General features: G+C 38.4%; 2 non-coding genes across 2 annotated transcripts; one reads left to right on the top strand and one right to left on the bottom strand.

The window, feature by feature from the left end:
- Positions 1-206: 206 nt before the first annotated feature.
- On the bottom strand, positions 207-314 carry LOC148574301 (small nucleolar RNA R71). Its single transcript, XR_015906385.1, has one exon. It is a non-coding gene; the product is annotated as a small nucleolar RNA R71 (small nucleolar RNA).
- Positions 315-9,649: 9,335 nt separating this feature from the next.
- Positions 9,650-9,757, top strand: LOC148574300 (small nucleolar RNA R71). The gene has a single exon (XR_015906145.1). It is a non-coding gene; the product is annotated as a small nucleolar RNA R71 (small nucleolar RNA).
- The last annotated feature ends 3,121 nt before the right edge of the window (positions 9,758-12,878 follow it).

Here is a 12,878-nt window from a genome sequence, read left to right as displayed (position 1 = left end):
AGTTCTTAACTGAGTTCTTGCAGATCTGTGATACTGTTAAGACCAATCGGGTTGATCCCGAGGTCTACAGGCTTATGCTTTTCCCGTTTGCTGTAAGAGACAGAGCTAGAGTATGGTTGGACTCTAAACCTAAAGATAGCATGAAATCTTGGGATAAGCTGGTCACGACTTTCTTAGCCAAGTTCTTTCCTCCTCAAAAGCTTAGTAAGCTTAGAGTGGATGTTCAAACCTTCAAACAGAAAGAAGGTGAATCCCTCTATGAAGCTTGGGAGAGATACAAGGAACTGACCAAAAAGTGTCCTTCTGACATGCTTTCAGAATGGACCATCCTGGATATATTCTATGATGGTCTGTCTGAGCTATCAAAGATGTCACTGGACCATTCTACAGGTGGATCCATTCACCTAAAGAAAACGCCTGCAAAAGCTCAAGAACTCATTAACATGGTTGCAAATAACCAGTTCATGTACACTTTTGAAAGGAATCCTGTGAATAATGGGACGCCTATGAGGAAGGGAGTTCTTGAAATTGATACTCTGAATGCCATATTGGCTCAGAATAAAATACTGACTTAGCAAGTCAATATGATCTCTCAGAGTCTGAATGGATTGAAGGAATCATCCAACAGTACTAAAGAGGCATCTTCTGAAGAAGAAGCTTATGATCCTGAGAACCCTGCAATAGCAGAGGTGAATTACATGGGTGAACCCTATGGAAACACCTATAATCCCTTATGGAGAAATCATCCAAATTTCTCATGAAAGGATCAACGAAAGCCTCAACAAGGCTTTAATAATGGTGGAAGAAACAGGTTTAGCACTAGCAAGCCTTTTCCATCATCCACTCAGCAACATACAGAGAGTTCTGAGCAGAATCCATCTAGCTTAGCAAATATAGTCTCTGATCTATCTAAGGCCACTGTAAGTTTCATGAATGAAACACGGTCCTCCATTAGGAATTTGGAGGCACAAGTGGGCCAGCTGAGTAAAAGAGTCACTGAAACTCCTCCTAGTACTCTCCCAAGCAATACAGAAGAGAATCCAAAACGAGAGTGCAAGGCCATTGATTTAACCATCATGGCCGAACCTACAAGGGAGGGAGAGGATGTGAATCCCAGTGAGGAAGACCTCCTGGGACGTCCAATGATCAACAAGGAGTTTCCCTCTGAGGAACCAAAGGAATCTGAGGCTCATCTAGAGACCATAGAGATTCCATTGAACCTCCTTATGCCATTCATGAGCTCTGATGAGTATTCTTCTTCTGAAGAGAATGAAGATGTCACTGAAGAGCAAGTTGCCAAGTACCTTGGTGCAATCATGAAGCTGAATGCCAAATTATTTGGTAATGAGACTTGGGAAGATGAACCTCCCTTGCTCATCAATGAACTGAGTGATCTGGATCAACTGACATTGCCTCAGAAGAAACAGGATCCTGGAAAGTTCTTAATACCTTGTACCATAGGCACCATGACCTTTGAGAAGGCTCTATGTGACCTTGGGTCAGGGATAAACCTCATGCCACTCTCTGTAATGGAGAAACTGGGAATCTTTGAGGTGCAAGCAGCCAGAATCTCATTAGAGATGGCAGACAACTCAAGAAAACAGGCTTATGGACAAGTAGAGGACGTGTTAGTAAAGGTTGAAGGCCTTTACATCCCTGTTGATTTCATTATCCTAGACACTGGGAAGGAAGAGGATGAATCCATCATCTTTGGAAGACCCTTCCTAGCCATAGCAAGAGCTGTGATTGATGTGGAGAGAGGAGAATTGATCCTTTAACTGAATGAGGATAACCTTGTGTTTAAAACTCAAGGATCTCCTTCTGTAACCATGGAGAGGAAGCATGAAAAGCTTCTCTCACTGCAGAGTCAACCAAAGCCCCCATAGTCAAACTCTAAGTTTGGTGTTGGGAGGCCACAACCAAACTCTAAGTTTAGTGTTGAACCCCCACATTCAAACTCTAAGTTTGGTGTTGGGAGGTTCCAACCTTGCTCTGATTATCTGTGAGGCTCCGTGAGAGCTCACTGTCAAGCTATTGACATTAAAGAAGCGCTTGTTGGGAGGTAACCCAATGTTATTTAATCATATCTATTTTATTTTCTTTTTTGTTATTTCGTGTTTTATTAGGTTGATGATCATGTGGAGTCACAAAAACTACTGAAAAATCAAAAACAGAATGAAAAACAGCATTAAAAACAGCACACCCTGGAGGAGAGGCATGCTGGCGTTAAACGCCAGAAACAAGCATTTGTCTGGCGTTTAACGCCAGAAACAAGCACCAAGCTGGCGTTTAATGACAGAACCAAGCATCTACCTGACGTTAAACGCAAGAAACAAGCTACATTTGGACGTTTAACGCCAGAAACAGGCAGCAGTCTAGCGTTAAATGCCAAGATTGCACAGCAAGGGCATTTTACACGCCTAATTGGAGCAGGGATGTTAAGTCCTTGGCCCCACTGGATCTGTGGACTCCACAGGATCCCTACCACTTCTTCTCTTATCTTCACACCTTTTCATAACATTCTTCCTCAATTAACCTCCACCAATCACCTCCATTACTCCTCCAAAACCATTATACAACCCACCTACACCCACCCACTTAAATTCAAACCATCACTCCTTCCTTTTCACACATCATAACCACTTAAACCCCCTTGACCGAACTATTCACACACCTCCATCTCCTCCATTTTCTTCTTCTTCTACTACTTCCTTTCTTCTTTTGCTCGGGAACGAGCAAATATTTTAAGTTTGGTGTGGTAAAAAGCATAGCTTTTTGTTTTTTCATAACCATTAATGGCACCTAAGGCCAGAGAAACCTCTAGAAAGAGGAAAGGGAAGGCAATTGCTTCCACCTCTGAGTCATGGGAGATGGAGAGATTCATCTCAAAAGCTCATCACTAAGAAAAGGATGGAGCAAACAAGAGAGTCCACTTATGGACCTCAATAAGAACATGAGGAAATTCCTCACCATGAAATCCCTAAGATGCCTCAAGGGATGCACTTCCCTCCACAAAACTATTGGGAGCAAATCAACACCTCCCTAGGAGAATTAAGCCCCAACATGGGACAACTAAGGATGGAGCACCAAGAGCACTCCATCATCCTCCATGAAATTAGAGAAGATCAAAGAGCTATGAGGGAGGAGCAACAAAGACAGGGAAGAGACATAGAGGAGCTCAAGAGCACCATTGGTTCTTCAAGAAGAGGAATACAATACCCTCACTAAGGTGGACTCATTCCTTAATCTCCTTGTTCTTATTTTTCTGTTTTTCGATTTTTGAGCTTTATGTTTATTTATATTTGTGTCTTATTACAAGATCATTAGTGTCTAAGTGTCTATGCCTTAAAGTTATGAATATGAATCCATCACCTCTCTTGAATGAAAAATGTTTTAATTACAAAAGAACAAGAAGTACATGGTTTTGAATTCATCCTTGAAACTAGTTTAATTATTTTGATGTGGTGGCAATACTTTTTGTTTTCTGAATGTATGCTTGAACAGTGCATATGTCTTTTGAATTTGATGTTTATGAATGTTAAATATGTTGGCTCTTGAAGAATAAGGAAAAAGGAGAAATGTTATTTAATAATCTGAAAAATTATAAAAATGATTCTTGAAGCAAGAAAAAGCCGTGAATACAAAAGCTTACAGAAAAAAAAATTGGCAAAAAAAAAAGAGAAAAAGAAAAAGCAAGTAGAAAAAGCCAAAAGCTCTTTAAACCAAAAGGCAAGAGCAAAAAGCCAATAGCCCTTAAAACCAAAAGGAAAGGGTAATAAAAAGGATCCAAGGCTTTGAGCATCAGTGGATAGGAGGGCCTAAAGGAATAAAATCCTGGCCTAAGCGGCTAAACCAAGCTGTCCCTAACCATGTGCTTGTGGCGTGAAGGTGTCAAGTGAAAACTTGAGACTGGGCAGTTAAAGTCAAGGTCCAAAGCAAAAACAGAGTGTGCTTAAGAACCCTGGACACCTCTAATTGGGGACTTTAGCAAAGCTGAGTCACAATCTGAAAAGGTTCACCCAGTTATGTGTCTGTGGCATTTATGTATCCGGTGGTAATACTAGAAAACAAAGTGCTTAGGGCCACGGCCAAGACTCATAAAGTATCTGTGTTCAAGAATCAACATACTGAACTAGGAGAATCAATAACACTATCTGAACTCTGAGTTCCTATAGATGCCAATCATTCTGAACCTCAATGGATAAAGTGAGATGCCAAAACTATTCAAGAGGCAAAAAGCTACAAGTCCCACTCATCTGATTGGATCTAAGTTTCATTGATATTTTAGAATTTATAGTAAATTCTTTTTTTTATCCTATTTTATTTTTAGTTGCTTGGGGACAGGAAACAATTTAAGTTTGGTGTTGTGATGAGCGGATAATTTATACGCTTTTTGGCATTGTTTTTACATAGTTTTTAGTATGATTTAGTTAGTTTTTAGTATATTTTTATTAGTTTTTAAATAAAAATCACATTTCTGGACTTCACTATGAGTTTGTGTGTTTTTCTATGATTTCAGGTAATTTTTGGCTGAAATTGAGGGACCTGAGCAAAAATCTTATTCAGGCTGAAAAAGGACTGCAGATGCTGTTGGATTCTGACCTCCCTGCACTCAAAGTGGATTTTCTGGAGCTACAGAACTCCAAATGGCGCTCTCTCAATTGCGTTGGAAATTCGACATCCAGGGCTTTCCAGAAATATATAATAGTTTATAATTTTCATGAGTTTAGATGATGCAAACTGGCGTTCAACGCCAGTTCCATGCTGCATTCTGGAGTTAAACGCCAGAAACAGGTTGCAAAGTGGAGTTAAACGCCAGAAACAGGTTACAAACTGGCGTTCAACTCCAAGAGAAGCCTCTACATGTGTAAAGCTCAATGCTCAGCCCAAGCACACACCAAGTAGGCCCCAGAAGTGGATTTCTGCATCATTTACTCATTTCTGTAAACCCTAGTAATTAGTTAGTATAACTCCACTTTGGTGTGTGCTTGGACTGAGCATTGAATCTTTCACATGGAGAGGTCTTTCTTGGAGTTAAACGCCAGTTTATAACCTGTTTCTGGCGTTTAACTCCACTTTGCAACCTGTTTCTGGCGTTTGACTCCAGAATAGGGCAAGGAGCTAGCGTTGAACGCCAGTTTGCGTCATCTAAACTCGGGCAAAGTATGGACTATTATATATTGCTGGAAAGCCCTGGATGTCTACTTTCCAACGCAATTGAGAGCGCATCATTTGGAGGTCTATAGCTCCAGAAAATCCACTTTGAGTTCAGGGAGGTCAGAATCCAACAGCATCTGCAGTCCTTCTTCAACCTCTGAATCTGATTTTTGCTCAAGTCCCTCAATTTCAGCCAGAAAATACCTGAAATCACAAAAAAATACACAAACTCATAGTAAATTCTAGAAATGTGATTTTTACTTAAAAACTAATAAAAATATACTGAAAAAACTAATTAAATCATACTAAAAACTATGTAAAAAGAATGCCAAAAAGCGTATAAATTATCCGCTCATCACAACACCAAACTTAAATTGTTGCTTGTCCCCAAGCAACTGAAAATCAAAGAGGATAAAAAGAAGAGAATATACTATAAATTCCAAAATATCAATGAAACTTAGCTCCAATCAGATGAGCGGGACTAGTAGCTTTTTGCCTCTTGAATAGTTTTGGCATCTCACTTTATCCATTGAAGTTCAGAATGATTGGCATCTATAGGAACTTAGAATTTAGATAGTGTTATTGATTCTCTTAGTTCAGTGTGTTGATTCTTGAACACAGCTACTTTATGAGTCTTGGCCGTGGCCCTAAGCACTTTGTTTTCTAGTATTACCACCGGATACATAAATGCCACAGACACATAACTGGGTGAACCTTTTTAGATTGTGACTCAGCTTTGCTAAAATCCCCAATTAGAGGTGTCCAGGGTTCTTAAGCACACTCTTCTTTTGCTTTGGACCTCGACTTTAACCGCTCAATCTCAAGTTTTCACTTGACACCTTCACGCCACAAGCACATGGTTAGGGACAGCTTGGTTTAGCCGCTTAGGCCAGGATTTTATTCCTTTAGGCCCTCCTATCCACTGATGCTCAAAGCCTTGGATCCTTTTTATTACCCTTGCCTTTTGGTTTTAAGGGCTATTGGCTTTTTCTACTTACTTTTTTTTTTCTCTTTCTCTCTTTTTTTTTTTTGCCATTTTTCTTTTCTCTTTTTTTTTTCTGCAAGCTTTTGTATTCACTGCTTTTTCTTGCTTCAAGAATCAATTTTATGATTTTTCAGATTATCAAATAACATTTCTCCTTTTTCATCATTCTTTCAAGAGCCAACATATTTAACATTCATAAACCACAATTTCAAAAGACATATGCACTGTTCAAGCAGTCATTCAGAAAACAAAAAGTATTGTCACCACATCAAAATAATTAAACTAGTTTCAAGGATGAATTCGAAACCCTGTACTTCTTGTTCTTTTGTTTTTATAACATTTTTCATTTAAGAGAGGTGATGGAGTCATAGGACATTCATAGCTTTAAGACATAGACACTTAAATACTAATGATCATGTAATAAGACACAAACATAAACATAAAGCATAGTAAACAAAAAAAAATAGAAAATAAGAACAAGGAGATTAAGGAATAGGTCCACCTTAGAGAGGGTGGCGTCTTCCTCTTCTTAAAGAACCAATGGTGCTCTTGAGCTCCTCTATGTCTCTTCCTTGCCTTTGTTGCTCCTCCCTCATAGCTCTTTGATCTTCTCTAATCTCATGGAGGATGATGGAGTGCTCTTGGTGCTCCACCCTTAGTTGTCCCATGTTGGAGCTTAATTCTCCTAAGGAAGTGTTGATTTTCTCCCAATAGTTTTGTGGAGGGAAGTGCATCCCTTGAGGCATCTCAGGGATTTCATGGTGAAGAATTTCCTCATGCTCTTGTTGAGGTCCATGATCTCTTGTTTGCTCCATCCTTTTCTTAGTGATGGGCTTGTCCTCTTCAATGAAGATGTCTCTTGGCCACAGCTTCATAGAAGTGGTCTTGATGGACCTTTGAGATGAATCTCTCCATCTCCCATGACTCAGAGGTGGAAGAAATTACCTTTCCTTTCCTCTTTCTTGAGGTTTTTCTAGCCTTAGGTGCCATTAATGGTTATGCAAAAACAAAAAGCAATGCTTTTACCACACCAAACTTAAAATGTTTGCTTGTCCCCGAGCAAAAGAATAGGGAAAGAAGGAGAAGAAGAAGAAGAATAGAGGAGAGGGAGAGAGGTGTGTATTCGGCCAAGGGTAAGAAGAGAGGGTTGTGTTGTGTGAAAATGAAGAAGGAATGAGTGGTTTATATAGGAGTGGGGAAGGTTTAGGGTTCGGCCATTAGGGTTGGGTTTGGGAGGGAAAAGAGTTTGAATTTTGGAGGTAGGTAGGGTTTATGGGGAAGAGAGTTATGGATGTGAGTGGTGAAGAGGTGATGGGGAAGAGTGATTGAGGTGATTGGTGAGGGGTATTTGTGGGAGAGAGTTATGAAAATGTGTGAAGAGGAGAGAAGAAAAGATCGGGATCCAGTGGAGTCCACAGATCCAATGGGGCCAAGGATTTAACATCCCTGCTCCAATTAGGCGTGTAAAACACCCTTGCTGTGCAATCCTGGCGTTTAACGCCAGACTACTGCTTGTTTCTGGCATTAAACGCCCAAATGTAGCCTGTTTCTGGCGTTTAACGCCAGGCAGATGCTTGTTTCTAGCGTTAAACACCAGACAGATGCTTGTTTCTGGTGTTTAAACGCCAAAATGCTCCTCCTCCAGGGTGTGCTGTTTTTAATGCTGTTTTTCATTCTGTTTTTGATTTTTCAGTAGTTTTTGTGACTCCACATGATCATCAACCTAAAAATTAAAATAAAATAAAATAGATATAATTAAATAACATTGGGTTGCCTCCCAACAAGCGCTTCTTTAATGTCAATAGCTTGACAGTGAGCTCTCATGGAGCCTCACAGATATTCATAGCATTGTTGGGACCTCCCAACACCTAACTTAGAGTTTGAATGTGGGGGTTCAACACCAAACTTAGAGTTTGGTTGTGGCCTCCCAACACCAAACTTAGAGTTTGACTGTGGGGGTTTTGGTTGACTCTGCAGTGAGAGAAGCTTTTCGTGCTTACTCTCCATGGTTACAGAAGGAGATCCTTGAGTTTTAAACACAAGGTGGTCCTCATTCAGTTGAAGGACCAACTCTCCTCTGTCCACATCAATCACAGCCTTTGCTGTGGCCAAGGATGATGGATTCATCCTCATCCTTTCCAGTATCTAGGATTATGAAATCAGCAGGGATGTAAAGGCCTTCAACCTTTACTAACACGTCCTCTACTTGTCCATAAGCCTGTTTTCTTGAGTTGTCTGCCATCTCTAATGAGATTCTGGCAGCTTGCACCTCAAGGATTCCTAGTTTCTCTATTACAGAGAGTGGCATTAAGTTTATTCCTAACCCCAGGTCACACAGAGCCTTCTCAAAGGTCATGGTGCCTATGTTACAGGGTATTAAGAATTTACCAGGATCCTGTTTCTTTTGAGGTAATTTCTGCCTATCCAATGCATTTAGTTCATTGGTGAGCAAGGGAGGTTCATCTTCCCAAGTCTCTTTACCAAATAATTTGGCATTCAGCTTCATGATTGCACCAAGGTACTTAGCAACTTGCTCTTCAGTAATGTCTTCATCCTCTTCAGAGGATGAATACTCATCAGAGCTCATGAAGGGCAGAAAGAGGTTCAATGAAATCTCTATGGTCTCTAGATAAGCCTCAGATTCCTTTGGTTCCTCAGAGGAAAACTCCTTATTGGTCACTGAGCGTCCCAGGGGGTCTTCCTCACTAGGATTCACGTTCTCTTCCTCCTCTTTAGGTTCAGCCACACCATGTAAGGTAATGGCCTTGCACTCTCTTTTTGGATTCTCTTCTGTATTGCTTAGGAGAGTACTAGGAGGAGTTTCAGTGACCCTTTTACTCAGCTGGCCCACTTGTGCCTCCAAATTTCTAATGGTGGACTTTGTTTCATTCATGAAACTTAAAGTGGCCTTAGATAGATCAGAGACTATATTTGCTAAGCTAGATGGATTCTGCTCAGAATTCTGTGTCTGTTGCCGAATGGATGATGGAAAAGGCTTGCTATTGCTAAACCTGTTTCTTCCACCATTATTAAAGCCTTGTTGAGGCTTTTGTTGATCCTTCCATGAGAAATTTGGATGATTTCTCCATGAGGGATTATAGGTGTTTCCATAGGGTTCACCCATGTAATTCACCTCTGCTATTGCAGGGTTCTCAGGATCATAAGCTTCTTCTTCAGAAGATGGCTCTTGAGTACTGTTGGATGCAGCTTGCATTCCATTTAGACTCTGAGAAATCATATTGACTTGCTGAGTCAATATTTTGTTCTAAGCCAATATGGCATTCAGAGCATCAACTTCAAGAACTCCCTTCCTTTGAGACGTCCCATTACTTACAGGTTCCTCTTAGAAGTGTACATAAACTGGTTATTTGTAACCATGTCAATGAGTTCCTGAGCTTCTGCAGGCATTTTCTTTAGGTGAATAGATCCGCCTGCAGAATGGTCCAGTGACATCTTTGATAGCTTAGACAGACCATCATAGAATATATCCAAGATAGTCCATTCTGAAAGCATGTCAGAAGGACACTTTTTGGTCAGTTGCTTATATCTCTCCCAGGCTTCATAGAGGGATTCACCTTCTTTCTGTCTGAAGGTTTGAACATCCACTCTAAGTTTACTAAGCTTTTGAGGAGGAAAGAACTTGGCTAAGAAAGCCGTGACCAGCTTATCCCAAGAGTTCAGGCTAACCTTAGATTGAGAGTCCAACCATATTCTAACTCTGTCTCTTACAGCAAATGGGAAAAGCATAAGCCTGTAGACCTCGGGATCAACCCAATTGGTCTTAAAAGTATCACAAATATGCAAGAATTCAGTTAAAAACTGAAAAGGATCTTCTGATGGAAGTCCATCAAACTTACAATTATGTTGCATCAGAGAAACTAATTGAGGCTTTAGCTCAAAATTGTTTGCTCCAATGGCAGGGATTGAGATTCTTCTTCCATGTAACTTGGAATTCGGTGCAGTAAAGTCACCAAGCATCGTCCTTGCATTATTATTATTTTTGGCCATGTCTCCTTCTTTTTCAAAAATTTCTGTCAGATTTTCTCCAGAGAGTTGTGCTTTAGCTTCCCTTAGCTTCCTCTTCAAAGTCCTTTTAGGTTCAGGATCAGCTTCAACAAGAATGTTCTTATCCTTATTCCTGCTCATATGAAAAAAAAAGAAAACAGAAAAGAAAATATGGAATCCTCTATGTCACAGTATAGAGATTCCTTATGTAAGTATAAGAAGAGAAGAATAGAGGAAGGAAAAGATAAGAATCCAAACACAGAGGGGAAGAGTGGGTTCAAATTCTTGGGTGGAAGAGAAGTGTTAGTAGATGAATAAATAATTAGAAGGAGGTGGGAGAGAAGAATTTTTGAAAATTAAATAAATTAAAATAAAAGTATTTTTGTTTTAATTTAAAAATCAATGTTAAAATTCGAAAATAAGAAAAGAAATAAAATTAAAATTAAAAATTAAAATAATTAGTTAATTAAAAAGGAATTTTGAAAAAGAGGAAGGTGATTTTCGAAAATTAGAGAGAGAAAATTAGTTAGGTAGTTTTGAAAAAGATAAGATTGAAATAGTAAACTTTTAAAATCGAATAAAAAGTCAAGTAGTTAATTGAAAAAGATTTGAAAATCAAATTTAAAAAGGTAGGAAGTTAGAAAAGATTTTGAAAATTGATTTTGAAAAAAATATGATTGAAATTTATTTTGAAAAAGATTTGAAAAAGAAATTTAAAAGATTTGATTTTTGAAATTAAAGTTGATTACTTGACTAACAAGAAACAAAAAGATAGTATTTTAAAATTTAAAGATTGAACCTTTCTTACTAGGCAAGTAACAAACTTAAAATTTTTGAATCAATCACATTAATTGCTAGCATTAATTTCAAAAATATGAAATAGAAATAAGAAAAAGATTTTGAAAATAAATTTTGAAATTTTCGAAAATATTAAGAAGAAAATTGAAAAAGATTTGATTTTTGAAAAAGATTTGAAAAAGATAGAATTTTTAAATTGAAAATTTGACTTGACTCATAAGAAACAACTAAATTTTAAAAAGTTTTGAAAAAGTCAACTCAAACTTTCGAAATTTATGAGTGAAATAAGGGAAAGATATTTTTCTATTTTTGAATTTTTAATGATGAGAGAGAAAAACAATAAAAAGACTCAATGCATGAAAGTTTTGGATCAAAACAAATGATGCATGCAAGAATACTATGAATGTCAAGATGAACCCCAAGAACACTTTGAATGTCAAGATGAACACAAAGAACTTATTTTTGAAAATTTTGAAGAAAAGAAGAACATGCAAGACACCAAACTTAGAAATTTTTAGTTTTTAGATACTATGAATGCAAGAATGCATATGAAAAACAAGATGCAACACACAACAAGAAAATATGAAGATCAAACAAAAGGATTCATCAAGAACAACTTGAAGATCATGAAGAATGTAATGCATGAATTTTCGAAAAATGCAAGAAAGAGATAAACATGCAATTGACACCAAACTTAAGAATTGATTCTAGACTCAAATAAGAAACATCAAATTTTTGGTGTTTATGATTTTATAAATTTTTTTTGGATTTTTTGAAAATTATTTTAAAAAGGAAAATAAGGATTTCAAAATTTTTAATAGGAATTCCAGGAATCTTGCAATGTTAGTCTAAAACTCCGGTCCAGGAATAAGACATGGCTTACTAGCCAGCCAAGCTTTCAGTGAAAGCTCCGGTCCAAAACATTAGACATGGCCAATGGCCAGCCAAGCTTCAGCAGAATATTACATACAACAGCTAATTTGCTGGAAAAGACAAAGAAGCTCTTCTCTTGAGATAGTTGAAACCTCGGTCCAAAAGATTAGACATTGCTTAACAGCCAGCCAGGATTCAACCCATCTCATGAGATTCTAGAATTCCTTCTTAAAAATCCTGAAGAACATAGAATAATTTATTTTTATAAATTTTTTTTTTGAAAATTTTTCGAAAATAAAAAGAATAAAAAAAACTTAAAAATAAAATTACCTAATCTGAGTAACAAGATGAACCGTCAGTTGTCCAAACTCGAACAATCCCCGGCAACGGCGCCAAAAACTTGGTGCACGAAATTGCGATCATCAACAATGGCGCCAAAGACTTGGTGCTCTCAAACATGAATCACACTTTGTCACAACTTTGCACAACTAACCAGCAAGTGCACTGGGTCATCCAAGTAATAAACATTACGTGAGTAAGGGTCGATCCCACGGAGATTGTTGGCTTGAAGCAAGCTATGGTCACCTTGTAAATCTCAGTCAGGCGGATTCAAATGGTTATGGTGAATTGATAATAAAAATATAAATAAAATATGAACTAGGATAGAGATACTTATGTAATTCATTGGTGAGAATTTCAGATAAGCGTATAGAGATGCTTTCGTTCCTCCTGAACCTCTGCTTTCCTGCTGTCTTCATCCAATCATTCCTACTCCCTTCCATGGAAAGCTTATGCAGGGCATCACCATTGTCAATGGCTACATCCCGTCCTCTCAGTGAAAATGGTCCAAAATGCGCTGTCACCGCACGGCTATTCATCTGTCGGTTCTCGATCATAATAGAATAGGATTCAGTCATCCTTTTGCGTCTGTCACTACGCCTAGCACTCGCGAGTTTGAAGCTCGTCACAGCCATCCCTTCCCAGATACTACTCGAAATACCACAGACAAGGTTTAGACTTTCCGGATCTCAAGAATGGCCGCCATAATTCTAGCCTATAC

This window comes from Arachis ipaensis, chromosome B2 (assembly GCF_059453495.1).
Source record: "Arachis ipaensis isolate K30076 ecotype BB chromosome B2, ASM5945349v1, whole genome shotgun sequence".
Taxonomy (NCBI): Eukaryota; Viridiplantae; Streptophyta; class Magnoliopsida; order Fabales; family Fabaceae; genus Arachis; species Arachis ipaensis.
This window is presented reverse-complemented; position numbering and strand designations above follow the sequence as displayed.